Genomic DNA, 15,619 nt, shown 5'->3' with positions numbered 1-15,619 from the left:
ATTAAGTTGTCTGTTGTCGTTTAATTAGCTTCACAATATCGAAGGAGTTTTAAGTCTTAATCTTGAGTCTTGACTTTGGAAGTGCTTTTGCGTTATATATGGTTTTGTAGTATGTATTTCAAGTAGGTTAACAAGCAATTGGTTGTAGTAATTGTCGTTTGCTTCAAGTAGTAGAAACCTATCACCATCAACCTCTCGACTTCTGCTATATTGCCCTTTTATTATTTAGTATACTGCTTTTCGTTTCTGCAATTAGTTCACTTTTTTTTATATAAGGTCTTGAACTGTGATCGATCTGTTGTTCATTGAATGTTCATCGATCCTTGTGAGACCCTGATTTACGCTAGCCAGAATTAGTTGCTTGCAGGCCCTTAATATATAATCAACCAATTATGTGCTGATTAGCTCTCCAATCTTAACCTCAAACATGACTTGGGCTGTTAAGATTTATATAATGAGTATTCCATTTCCATACAATTCCCGGCTATATTTTCAACGTATGACTACTTCTTTTATCTGTCCAATCCTATTATACCTAGATATAAATAAATTATTAATTTAAAGTTCAAATCATTTACTAGAAATTGTAAGAAAGTAACAATTGAATCTAAGTTAGATAAAGTTATTTTTTTATCACTATGGATGTTTGGACCAACTTATGCAAACCTCAACTAATCTTTCAAGGTCTTGGAGTTGTCAATAAAGTAAGAGCCTTAATGGTTATCCTTATTATTATTATCATTATTATTATTATTTTGAAGAGTTGCTAATCTATGTACTACTGATCTTTTAATCAACACATCCATATTGATTCCATTAATATTAATCGTTAATTCTTATCCTTATTTCTTCTAACAATTTTAATACACACCCCGCCCAAACTAGAACTTGAAAATGTTTATTGCTTTGATTCTTTCAGGAATGAAACTAATTTTCTTGTGCATGGATACCAACAATAAACCAACTACAATGTGAAACGTAATTACTGGTGGGTGGGAACCAGCTCAAGCGGCAGCCATTTAGCAATGTGGTGTCAGGAGTTTTGAAGTTGTCGATGAGATAGCAAAAACATTGCCCCATCCGACTCAACATTTAATTGAATTGAGACTCACTCTGGCGTTCTTTGTCGGCTCTTATATCATTAGGTTTTCAACTGCAGTAACAATACACCTAATTATGAATTATTCTTCAATAAATTATTTATTAGAATTATTGTGCCACATGTAAGCAAATTAACTAATTGGGTATGTATAAAATTATATTTGCCTCTTTCACTAATTTAATAACAGATAAAATTATAATTTAACCAAAAATAAAAAAAGGAAAGAAAACAATAATGGTGAGCAGATTTAGAAAGTCTGGTGTGTAGTGTGTATAGCTCTTCCTCCATTTCTTCCCTTCAGGTTGGGTTGGTTTCGTGGGTTTCAGGCCCAAATATTATAATGATATGGAATCATCAGTAACTATGGCCCAGATTTAGAAGATATGACTTCTGCGAAAAAAAGCTCTGCATTAGCCTTTATGTTCAGGGCTGCCCAGAGCCCCTGATACAATCACGGGCTCATCAGTTAGAATGAGCAGAACTCATGCAGCATGACGACAAACACAAATACAGTGTAATGTCACAATTCATGTAATTCAGTAACAAATAAACAAGTTTTCAATAAGACTATTTAAGTATTGTTCTTTCTTTTTATTATTCTTATCAAACAAATGAGTTTACAGTGTTGTTTGTCAATTATTAAAATTAACATAAGAAATACTAGGGAAAACAAAATTGTTTTATGTTCTCAAATCTCAATAATGGTATCAAAATTTCGCTCTGGTTGTTAAAGTTATAACATACAGTACCTTTGCAAGGGCAGGTCAGTTGTGAAAACCAGAAAAATAAGGGTGAAAATAGTTACTGACAAAATTTTAAAAAAATCTCAGGAGTCCAGGGCAGCATGTGTATCCTGACAGGTGGAAAAATAACCCTTTCGACCCAACCCATGGAAGGTTAAGCAAAATGGCAGGCCGAGTCTAACCCGACCTGCCAGGCCCACCTCTTGGTCAAACGGGTTGGCCCAACCCAACCCGTTAACTCTAACCGGTGTGTTTTGGTGCGGGCTAGCCGGAATTTGTTTTTTTCTTGTGTAATTTTTATAACTAACTTTTCAAATATTGATAATTTAATTAAATTAATTTTTTTTGTTAACATTTCAAATATTAATTCAATTTTAATATAATTAAATTATAATATAAGAAAAATTAGATTTATTCATTTATAAAAAAAAAAAAAAAATTACAACAATTATTGCCTCGTTAAAAACCGTAGAGTAATGCTACATTTACATAACTCTTTTACACTATTTTCATTACATCATGATGTAGCATATGTCATAACCATATAAATTCTATTATAATATTAAAAATTCAAAATAATTACAAATTTGTGTGGTTGTGACATACGTCACATCATGGTATAATGAAAATTGTGTAAATATAGCATTATTCAAAACGTTACCAAGAAAAACCCAATTGGGACAAAAACTTGGTAAGGAAAAAGAGTGCAATAATTGATAATTAATTTACAAATTACAAAATTACAATTTACAAAACAACTAATTTGGGGGTTGACTAGGACCTCATCTGTATCATCTATATTACAAAATTGAAATGATTCATTTAAAGTATCGTCGACAACCTTGCATTGATCCTGAGGGTGCGCCCTTTCCCAATCTTGAAGACATTTGAGAACTTCAATCATTTTTTATGAAAGTTTAGTCCCCATTTCATTTAAAATTCTTCCACTTGCACTAAATCTTTGTTCGAATGAGATAGTTGAGACAAGAACTGAGAAAACATCCAGGGCAAGTCTTGATAATATCGGAAAAATACATTTTTTGGCTTTCCAATATTCTAAGCTATCAAAGTTGGCTCTTTGTTGTGGATCTGCTTGTAGCACATCGGGGGTTCTCAAATATTGGTGAAGCTCATTACTCTTTAGCTGCATGGAGGACAATACATTCGTTGCTTCTGAAAGAGGAGATTGTGCTTCGGGTTCGGTCCTCTTCGGCCTATTACGTGCACTCCAGAAGTCGAGGTCTTCATTTGTTTCTTCTGATGCTACTTCCTCTGGTATTTCACCTCTTCACTGGTTCCCATACCTATTTTCATATTGCAAATATACCTTTGCAAGACACTCTCTTATCTCTCCTATTGATTGACATATGCTTCGTCCCGTAAATTTTCACTTAAAGTGTCTATACCATTTTCTAAATGCGTTAATTTAATTTTAGGATCTAATATGGCAGCTAAACAATAAAGAAAAGGTAGAGGTTTCTAATATTTTTTAAATTTTAATTCCATTGCCTTTATTGGTCTCGCTAAAATTTCATTGTTTCTTTTTTTTTTTTTAAATAAATCTGAAATTTTTATAATTATATATATTACCAATGAACTAGTAAGACAATATATACTAGAAAGTTGTAAGGTAGATTGATAAAAAATTAAAAGAAAAAAAGAATGAAATTTTTGGGCTATATGTCAATCACTGTCTATCAAATAATGATGACCCTTATTATTTCCTACAAAATAACTAATTAAATTTGCATAAGATAAACATGAATCAAGCATTAAATAAATACTATTTCATTTAATAGGCATGTCTAATGCCAAAGTTCTAGAAGGCATATTTGATTTTATACAAGCATCTTGAAATTCAGTATTTTTTTCTATTACTATTAGTAATCCAAACTAAAGAATCCATAATTCTATCAATATTATTTTTACTGTTTTTTTTACAGCTTTTCACAATTAAATTAATAATATAATATGCAGAACGTTAGTGAAAAAACTTCAAATTATCATAAAAAGGAAAATTTATTTGAAAAAAAATCTATAACTTTACCATTAACACTTGCATTATCTAAAGTTAAACTTATCACTTTACTAACAACATCATAATCTTCTAAAACTTTAACAATTTTATTATAAATTTGTTGACCACTATGATCCACATCCATTAATCTAAATCCTAATAAAGATTTATTTAATTTACATTCGTTATCAAAATAATGACTGGTCATACAAATATAATTTTGTTTAGTTCTACCACTCCAGATATCGATGGTTAGAGCCACATTAACATGATAACTATGTATTTTATTTTTTAATTTTAATTTTATTTTCCCAAACAATTTTATTAAATCATTTCTAGTTGTAGTTTTAGAATAAATTTTAAAACTTGGAGAAAATGAATTTTTAATAAATCTTTCAAAATATTTATCTTTAACCATATTAATAGGTTGATCAGTTGCAGCAATATATAAAATTAATTGTGGATTAATCTTTGTAACTAGGTGAGTATCTTTAGCCATATTAATAGTTTCTTTGCTTTTGTTCTTGGATTAATCTTTGTAACTATGTGAGTATCTCTAAGATTAGTTATTGTTAAGATTGATTGTAATAAGTGAGAGTGTGACTCGATTTGTATTTGTTCTTGGTTGAATCTTGATAATAAATAATGTAAAGAGCTCTTCCATTTTCGGAGCTCAACGTGGACATAGATCTTCGTTTGGTTTTTCGGAGTTTTTAATAAAGAGAATGAGTGTTTGGTTGGAGGGAAAATTAGAAAAACATTGATAAGTGCCAGAAAGAAAACACAAACATGAAACTATTTAAGATTAGATCGAGAAACAGATGTGTTTTGAAATTTTAGAGGTTAATAATTAAATTTGTTTGTTGTACGAGAATAATGATCAAGTGATTGAAAAAAATCTACGGAGTGTCATCATTTATCACGGACCTTCAAATATTATTTTACTCTAACTGCATGGTTATTATTCTTTCACAGTACTTCAAATCAAGCCAAAACAAAAACTGATGTAAATCTTGTTCCAGATTCTTGTTTAAGCAGTAGAGCTGGGCATTTGGGACCGGGCCCAAAAGCCCAGCTCCAAAAACCGGGCCTAGGACCGGTCCTTGGGAGGACCGGTCCTAGGAGGCCTGGTCCCAAAATGGGACCAGGCCTAAGGAGGAGGGCCCGGGCCCTCCACCGGGCCCTCCTCCAAGGTCCCGCATGTGGCCCCGGTCCCAGGCCTGGGCCAAAAGTTTATTTGTCTTTTATCAATTTAATCCTTTGTAAAATTACATTAAACCTCCTAAAATCAGTATAAATTCAAGGACTAAAATATATTTTACAATTTATTAAAAAAATAATAATAACCGTTGGCTGCAACGGTAACTGCCAGTGCCAACGGTTACATTTATTATTTATATAATATAAAGTTTTTTTTTTTTTCATTTTCCCCCCACAACTACACTATAAATAACCCTAAAACCTTTAATTTTTTTCACACCAATCTCTCAATCTCTCTTCATTCTCTCATCTCTCTCTCTACTCAAATCTCCAATCAATTTCTCATTCAATTATATTTATAATTTTTTATATTATTTTTTATATTATTCAAATTTTTTTCTATTTTTCAATATATCATATTTCATATTATTATTTAATTTCTTTTCATTTTAATTATTTATATTTTATCATAAATTTATAAGGTCTTCCCCAAATGAGTTTTACGTTCCATCCACCGATGAAATTGAAGCCTTCAATCCATTTTCACCATTTCCTCAAGAGTGCAGCTGTAATTCCACAACCACAATCGACCGGGACGAGGTGTAGCCAAACACATGTGAGCTGCGAGTCCAACGGGCACGACATAGCCCAACCCCCCCACCGTCAAAGAGGGTCTTGTCCGATGTCTGGTGCGATACTTCACCAAATCAAACGGCCAAGACAAATGGGAGGGGGAAGAATCGTGTGGGATATGTAATTTGCGGAACCATTATTTGGCTGAGAAGGGGACTTCGACGATGCGACGACACGTAGAGAAGAAGCATCCCCAAATAAGTGCATCTTCAAGCGATCAGTAGACAATTCAAACTCAACTTAATTTTAATCCACAATCCTCAACTCTCTCAACATGGCAATACAATACACATGTTGCACGAGAGGAAATAGCAAGATATATGTTGCTACAGACTCTCCCATTTGTTTATTTCTGAAAATCCTTTTTTTGTTAATATGGTTAAAACTGCATTTTGTCCCGCATATACCCCTGTTATGTAGAACTACAAGTAGAAGAGATATACTAAAACTTTATAACAAATAAATAATAAACTTAAAAACGAATTTCAAATTTTAGGAATATATCTATTGCACTTACATCAGACATATGCTTGTAGATCAAAACCGATTTTTTAACTGTTACAGTCCATTTCTTAATCATAATTGGAGTTTACAACAAATTGATAGGTTTTAAACCATTATATGAAAAACATAGTGCTGAAACTATTTATTTTACGATTCTTGAAGTTTTGCAAGAATATTTATTAACTGATAGAGTTGTAGCGCTAACGCTTGATAATGCAGCTGCTAACACCCGCGGCAATATCTTTATTTGAAAGAAATTGGATCCGCTTGGTGAGGCAAATTTTTCCACCAGAGATGTGCTTTTCACATCATCAATTTGATAGTTAAAGCAGGTTTAGATACTATACATTCAAGGATTGAGAGGGTGCGTAGAGCTATCGGATTATTCGTCGGTGGTAGCATAAAGATGGCAGGAGTACGTCAAATATTGTAAGCAAGAGGACCCACCGGTTCGACCTTTGAAGTTATGTACAGACATGCCTACCGTTGGAACTCTACCTACTTGATGTTGGAAAAAGCTTTGCCAACCGCGAACAAATTACAGATTTCGTCAACCGGAAGACCTTCCAGAGGAATGTTGTCGATTATGATGATTGGGGGTTTGTGAACTTTTTTATTCATTTCTTAAAATTTTTTATGATGCTACTAATACATTAAGTGGTATTATTATCCACTACTAATTTAGTGTTGATATTTTAGTTCAAATTGCTAAAACTTTTTATCAATATGACATGATAACATTTTTAGTGAAATTTGTTTCAAGTATGGAAGAAAAATATAAGAGATATTGGTTAGATATTCCATTCTTATATGGATTAGGCCTTTTCTAGATCCTAGGTTAAATTCATCATAGTTAACGGTGTATTACTGGCTAGCCCATTATTTAGAATGATTTAACGCTTATTTGACTGACTTTAAAAACAAATGGATAGGCTTTTTTCTTTATATGAGACAGTACAATGCAAGTAGTGGAAGTGAAAGTGGAAGTGGAACATCTGGGAGAGGCGATCAGGACCTTGATGTAACCCCCCCTCAATGGTCGAGCATGTGGCGTATGTGGGACGTAGCAGAAGCTCCAACTCTAGCTCCAGCTCGTACATACATAGACCAAATGAGATGACTCGCTACCTATAGGTGGACTTGACTTTTATGACGATGAGAGCAACTTGACATGGATATTCTTCAATGGTGAAACCACAAGAAAGTCAATTCCCCATTATATCCCAATGGCACGTGAATTTTATCTGTGCCGGTTTCTACAATTGCATCCGAGTCACATTTTCAACGATGGGTCGGATTGTTGAAGACGAAAGATGTTCTTTAACCGATGAGATGATTGAAGTGATAATGTGTTTACGGGATTGGACTCATGAGAAAGAAGACTACAACAGCACCCTGAAGATCCCGAACTACTCGAACTATTTAGGATCAGATTTGAATAATTAACTAGTGTTGACGATGAAAATGAAGTAGAATAATTTATAAAAAATTATTTAATTGTTTATTTGTGAAGCGTGAATGGTGTAAATGTGAATATTATATTTATGTTAAAAATTAAAATTAACTATTATTTTTATTTTAAATATTAAATTTTTAGAAACTTACTAATCAACCCCTAAAAATACTAAAAAACCCCCTATAAATTCGTTTTGCCCCCAAAATAAAAAAATTTGAGGGGGGAAAATTAAATTTTCCAAACCCCATGGACTGGTCCTAGGATCGGTCCTGGGCCCATGGGACCAGTCCGGACCAGGCCTAAGGCCTGGTCGGGTCCTGATTTTTCTCATGGGCCTGGGACTGTCCCAGCCCATGAGAACTGGTCCCATTTGGGACCAGTCCCTTGCGGGCCCAGGCCTGGGCCCGCAAGACCGTCCCTTGCCCGGTATATTAACAGGGAGATTCATAGAGAGAAGTGGTGTCCTGTCTGAGTGGACGTGAAGACCACGCAATCTTTATCTGAAAACCACACCATCAGACAACAACACAAGCTATGGACATCGAAAATTTTACACTGAAAATATGTATCGGATCGAAAATTTTACACTGAAAATAGTATCGGCTTACATGTAACACCCTCTGATTTTTTAACAAATTTTTTTCTAGTGAATGACCGTCCATTAAATTTGGACGGCCGTTCACCTCACATAACATCCCCATTTAAAGGACACCCATCCACAAATAAAATATGAAAATAAAAAAAAAACTGGGGATGATCGTCAACATTTTGGACGGCCGTCCCTTATGTTTGGACGGCGTCCATTTGTCCATACTTAAAAAAAAAAATAAAAAAAAATTCGTCTTCGTTCCCCATCTCCTCTCTTTTTTCTCTGTCTTCATATCCACCTTTGAATAGCTCTAAAACAGCTTACTCCATGACGTAAGTACTCTCAACACTCTAGTGATGAAATGTTGGGTGTGGTAATAAATCTAAGCGAAAGAGTTCAATCTCAATCAATCGTTTCTGTTTTCTCTGGTATGGATTTGAAGGTGAGAAACCCCCAAAAAAGCTAAGAGGGAGGATGGAGGATTTAACATTTTCTACAATAGTGAACTGGGGCGAAGTGGTCATAACAACAACTTGCTAGTGAAGGTGTCCTTGCCCCTGCTAACTGGAGAAGGATGGTGAAAGCCAGAGTCCAGGGAGTTGGGGGAGTGAATTGTGATGGTTTAGGAAATGAGAGTAGGTGAAAAGGTTAAGCTCAAGGTTGGTGGTGTTACACACACTATACAGCCCAACTCCACAGCCAATGTGTTGGCAGGTGTGGTCTTCTAAGAATTCCCAGTCCCCAGATGACTCCAGACCAAGGCAGAAGCAGAATCTTCAGGTATACTGTTGCTTCCTGTCAGCTCAGTTCTGTGAAATTTGGTAGCCTCATTCTCGTATGTATTAGGTTCGATTTCACTTAAATATTTGGTCTGTTACACTTACGTGAGTATCACTTGCCTTAACTTTGTTCATATGTGTCTAAATGGTTAGAGCATCCAAATGTGAAATTGTTTCTTTTTCTTTTTAAGCATTTCCAGCTTTTATAGTTGGATAGAGAATTAATTTAATTGTTTGGAAGGATATCTTCTGTGTATGGGTTTTTCATACCTTAATAAGTATTCACTGAATTATGTTGGAATCCTGTGCAATCTTCTCATTTTAATGTTTCTATCGCAGGGAATTTCTGATGATAGCCTTTCCGCTCTAGATAAGAGGTCTGCCTTCAAGGATCCCTTGGAAGGATTTCTCAAGAGTTGGTTTTAGTTTGGGGAAGGAGGATCAATTGACGGGGAAGAGCACTGGAAAGAATTCCTTCGGGAAAAAAGGAGATCACTCTGGCGCTGTTCGTAAGAGCAAGCGAGTATCTAAGAGGCGTGCGGTGGATGGAGAATTTGATGATGATGAGGATGACGAGATTCGATACCTGGAGAAACTTAAAACTTCAAAGGTTACTTCAGGATATAAAGATGATGATGAAGAATTAGGCAAAAAAACATCAAAGGGACGGGCGTCCATGTTTTTTTTTTTTTTTTCAAAGTATGGACGGACGCCCGTCCAAATATAAGGGATGACCGTCCATAATTTATGGATAGCCGTCCTCAAAGTTTTATTTTTATATTTTATTTATGGACGAGCGTCCTTTAAATGGGGACGTCCGTCCATTTAATATGGACAGACGTCCATGTGAGTGAACGGTCGTCCAAATTTGATGGACGACCGTTCACTAGAAAAAAATTGTTAAAAAAATCAGAGGCGTGTTACACGTAAGCTAATACACATTTTTTATGTAAAATTTTCGATGTTCGCAGCTTTGTTGTTAGAACAAATCTTTATCTGGAATAAACAATTTATGGCCCCATTGATATTTGAAGCAAAAGCTGATCGATTTCTAATATCGGGACTGTTAACTGTTTAAGTGCTGTATTTGCAAACAATAAACAATGGCCACCAAAGTGCTATTGGGCCTTTGGTCCACAAAGAATCCAAGGGGATAGGAGCTTTAATGGCCTCAATGAACATGCGAATAAAGCAAGATAGGATTAAAGAATATTATTTTAATTTAATCCCAAAAAGGAATACTACTTGATGGTTTTCCTGACATAGAGACACATCAGAGTAAAAAAACACTACTTTATTGTTAAATTCAATAAAGCATATCGAGTCAAATACTTTTTGGATCTCTTGAAAGCAAAAGTTTTATCTGCTTCATGAATGTTGTATTAAATATAATAACAATAAAGATTGGCCCCACATTACAGTCTCACAAACCTTTTTTTCATAATCTCCACCTAATAATTCGTAATTAATCAATTCGTAATTAAACAAATAAAATCTATTATGAAATTTATAAGATTAAGTTGTAAGTATAATATTGTCCATATAATAAAGTCTTGTGATATATGAAATTAAAAAATATAATAATATTCCAAGGGCTTATATAAAATTCAAATTTACTACATAGAATTGTACATTGGGATTATTATTTTTGTTAATTTCATAAACTACTAAATTATATTTATATACAGTCACGTTCATGCAATTTAATTTTATTGTCTATATATTTGTTTTAAAATTAAAGGTTTATATCGTCTATATATTTGTCATCTAATTTGGATAAATGAACTATAAAATCTATGTGTTGTGATTGATTCTTGTTTTTCTTTATGGCGCGTGTGATATATTTGATAAGTCGCTTTTGTAGTTTAGTTACAACAAGAAGTTATTGAAATTTTAATATATAGAAGAGCCCATAAACTGTAGTATCAAAGACTAGAGCTGAATGGCCGTTGAAACTACTGATTAATAAATAATATTTTCCTAAACTTTTTTCATGTTTAGCTCTGAATAGTACAAAAACTTGACTCTTATCCTCTAATATTTTCTTACATATGTACCACACATTTAGTTGAGGGTCCATAATAATTGTATCCTTCCCTTGGTGAAATAATTTAGCTCCAGCTCCAGAGAATCCTTAAACTTTGAGCCATGGAGACCTCCATCTCAAAGCCACATGTAGTTCTGATATCAAGTCCCGGTTTGGGGCACCTTATCCCTGTTCTGGAACTTGGAAAACGCCTTGTCACCCTTCACAACTTTGAAGTAACAATCTTTGTTGTTGCGTCTCAAACATCAGCCGCAGAATCAGAGATGATCCAAGCTGCGATGAGTCCAAAACTTTGTCAACTTATCGAAGTTCCACCGCCAGATATCTCGCACCTCGTAGGCCCTGATACCGCGGTCGTCACCATACTTGCAATCATGATGCGTGAAAGCAAATCAGCTTTACGTGCAGCAATATCTACTTTGAAATCTCGCCCAACTGCGATGATTTTTGACCTCTTCGGAACTGAATCTTTTGAGATCGCTGATGAGCTTGAGATACAAAAGTACTACTTTGTAGCCTCGCATGCATGGTTTCTCGCACTCGCTGCATATACACCGATCCTGGATAAGTTGGTGCAAGGACAGTATGTTGATCAAACGGAACCGTTTGACATCCCGGGCTGCAAGTCCGTTCGACCTGAAGAGGTGGTTGACCCAATGTTGGATCGGACTAATCAACAATATTTTGAATATGTTCGCATGGGGACGGAGATCCCGCTGTGTGATGGGATTTTGATTAACATTTGGGAGGATCTGCAGCCGAAAGCACTGGCTGCACTGAGAGATGATAAACTTTTAGGTGGAATCGTTAAGGCTCCCATTTATACTGTTGGCCCCGATAGTGAGGTCCCTTGACCTACTGGCTCCAACAAAGAACTCTTTGATTGGCTAGACAAGCAACCAAGTGATTCAGTGCTTTACGTGGCACTGGGGGGGGAGGGACGCTGTCATATGAGCAAACCATTGAGTTGGCTTGGGTTTGGAGTTAAGCCAACAAAGATTTATTTGGGTGGTTCGGCCGCCAACAGCAAAGGAGACGGCTCGTTTTTACGTTGGGAAGCGTTGGTGATGATGAGTTATCAAGCTTCTTGCCTGAAGGATTCCTGAACCGGATCAATGAAGTAGGAAAATGGTCCCAAAGTGGGCTCCACAAGTGAACATCTTAAACCATCCATCAGTTGGAGGATTTTATCACACAGTGGGTGGAATTCAATAATGGAGAGTATCAGCAATGGAGTGCCGATGACGCATGGCCATTATATGCAGAGCAGAGAATGAATGCTACCCTCTTAACGGAGGAGCTTGGCGTCGCCGTTACACCCAAGATATTGCCGTCGAAGAGAGTGGTTGGAAGGGAGGAAATAATGATGTGGTGAGAAGGATTATGGTGGACAAAGAAGGGCATGCAATAAGGGATCGGGCAAAAGAGCTAAAACACGGTGCAGAGAAAGATGGAGTTATGAGGGGGATCCATTATAATTCATTGTCTCGCTGGCCACTAAATGCAAGCATCCATGAAAATTACTGAATGCAGTTAAGTCGAAAATTACGAATGCCGTTATGGGTGGATCCACTTATAATCATTTGTCAGTTTTTATTTATTTTATTCAATAATAATTTCATTATATTTCTGTTTTTGTGAATCGTTAAAACTGTTGAGTGCTATGTAATCTTCCATGTACATGAGGAATGCTAGTGCTGAGTACTCGCTATTTTATAAACATTTATAATTTTCTTCTTAGCCATTCGAAAGTACCAAGAGATATATCCATTTATACCTCGAGGTTAATGTAATGAGTACTTTTATAAGTTATCTTGATATATGGGAATCACTTCTTAATTTTATCTTAAATGAGATATGATTGATATAAAATATCTTCGGAGGTGCTTTGAGTTTTGATAGCTAATACACTTTATTTTTTAGGTAATACTGACATTAATGTGTATTTTTGACACAACACTTATGAAGAAATATTACAGAGATTTTATACCAAGTGAAGTGGCAAAAAATGAATAGAGGAGTGAAACAAAAAATTAAACTTATTATATTCATCTTTCCATTCATTTTATACATTAGTTTGTATAAAGACTTTTATAAGATTTATTGTAAGTGTCACATTACTCTTCTATTTTTAAAGTTTTGTCCTTTACTTTTCTTTCTTAATTACTTTGTCTTTCTCCACTATACAAAAATGACATCGTCATCGAACTTGTCACTTTGATATCAAATTGCTAGTAGATCCAGATGCAGCAGTCAATATTCAGCTAGCTTTGATAAGTGTAACGAATCCCACATCGGAAGTGTATTAGAGAGGTTGATGTGTGTTTTTACAATATGCAATGTGTAGCAAGTATACTAGTCGCAAAAAGTAATAAAGTGATAAGTAGAGTATCGTTCCCACAAGGATAGTGTTACTAAGTACCGATTTCTCTAGTTTAAGTCCTAATCGAAACACAATAAATTGGATTGATGGAAGATTACAAAACTAAAACACATGCAAATCCAACAACGTAACTAATTAAAAAAAATGCAAAAAATGCTAGGGTGTTGATTCACCTAGATTGCTAACCCAAATCATAAAATCTATTACCCAATTCTTGATTGAAAATCGAATTCCCTAAGTTGTAAAACATACATTCCAGACATATTTTCCTACTTATCCCTACTAAGCTTCCGCACCCAACAAAATAAAGATTAATAGTTCAAAGTCTCTTAAGCTTTATGGAATTCTATCTAGATTATTAGATCGCGTTTATTTATCTCCAGTTTTCGCTCAATCTATGGTATTTATCCTAAGAGGCACAATAACAATAACTCCTTAGTCTCATTGTGATCAACATACATTTGAATGGTGATCAAGCATCCAAAAGTCATAAGCAAAGAGATAAACACTCCATCATGAAATTGAAACTCAAAGTAATTCAAAACATATAATTTGAATCATTGTAAAAGTTACATCAAACCCTAGCTAAACAACTCAGTTATACTAAAAAACAAAACAAAATAAAAAAAACAAACTAAATCAAGGTTATCATTGAAAAACAAGCAAAAGATGGAGAAGTCTTCTCTAATTTGAAGCCAAAATCTTCAATAACTTTCCCTTCCACGAGTTGCCTCCCAAATGATGAACCAAGACCCCTTTCCCTTCTTTTCACGCTAATTTATACCTCTTTCACTTAAGGACGAAGGCCTAGCAACACAAAACGCGTCATTTTATTTTTATATCTGATAGCAATTTCGCTGCGGCAAATATTTTTCCTTGCCACCATACAAGAAAAATATATATATTGTGACAAAATAATTTTGTCAAATGTTATTTGTCACGAGTAATATAGTATTATGACAAAATAAAGAAATATCACAAAGTATGACAAAGAGAATATACAGTGACTAAAAAAAATATTGTCATAATATTTATCACAATAAAGAAATCATAATAAATGTAGTGAAGAAAAACATTTTTATCATAATATTTCGTCATAAATTTTGACGCAAAATTTTGGCGCTAGGTAAATTGTTTATTGTAACAAACCTTTTATCATAAAACCTTTTAGTACTATATTTAGTTATACTGTATAACTACAATTATTTTGTCACAAAAGAATTTATTTATATTAAAAAAAAATGTCATAATATATGCTGAAATAGAGGTATTAATGACAAAATATTGAGTCAAATTTAAGCGCCGAGATAAATTGTTTATTGTGTAAACATATTTGTCATCAAAAACTTTAATCACTATATTTAATAATACATGGTATAATTACAAACTTATTTGTCACAAAAGATTATTTATCATTACAAAAAAATAAAATAAAAAATTGTCATTTATATGTTACAATGGAGGTATTAGTGGACCAAAAATTTGAGTTAGATTAAACATTATATTTGTGAAAAAAATTTGCTAAAAAAAATATAATATGATCTCCTGTAATTTTTTTTTTAAACTCGAAAAAGCCAAAAAAATGTAAAAAATACAAAACATTAATAATTTTTAAATGTAAATATTATGTACCATTTTCGGCTTTAATGATAAAGAAACAAATCAAATTCAATTGAATACAAATATTTACATTTTCGGCTTAATGTTATAGACTTTTATTTGGATTACATGTTAAATAATTTTTGTTTACCGTTCACATCAAAGATGAAATTATAAAATAAATCGATTCAGCCATGGTTACAAAAAGGGTAAAAGGGAAAAATTGAATTGGGCGAAAAAGGGAAAAAGGGAATTCCTATGAACTCTCCTTTGATTCTCCTAATTTTCTTTGGTGTTACAACAAAAGGGAAAATTTGAATTGGGTGAAAAAGGAAAAATGAATTGGGTGAAGTGAGCCGTCTTTGATCTCTTCTATTTTTTGTAAAATTGAATTGGAAAAACCAAATCCTGAAAGAAGAAAAATAAACGCAAGAAGGAGAAGAAGTAGGGAGAAGGGACAAGCATCTATAAATGCAATTGTTTCCCTCACACTTTGGCTGTGAGTTTTATGTTAGATATAATAATATATAGAGTAGGAAAAGAATGAGTAGGTTTGCTTAAGTGTAA

At 33.9% G+C, this 15,619-nt stretch overlaps 1 pseudogene; it reads left to right on the top strand.

Moving 5' to 3' along the window:
* The first annotated feature begins 11,048 nt into the window (after positions 1–11,048).
* LOC116112876 lies at positions 11,049–12,637 on the top strand (annotated as a pseudogene).
* The last annotated feature ends 2,982 nt before the right edge of the window (positions 12,638–15,619 follow it).

The sequence above is a fragment of the Pistacia vera genome, unplaced genomic scaffold, assembly GCF_008641045.1.
Source record: "Pistacia vera cultivar Batoury unplaced genomic scaffold, PisVer_v2 Contig67, whole genome shotgun sequence".
NCBI lineage: Eukaryota > Viridiplantae > Streptophyta > Magnoliopsida > Sapindales > Anacardiaceae > Pistacia > Pistacia vera.
This window is presented reverse-complemented; position numbering and strand designations above follow the sequence as displayed.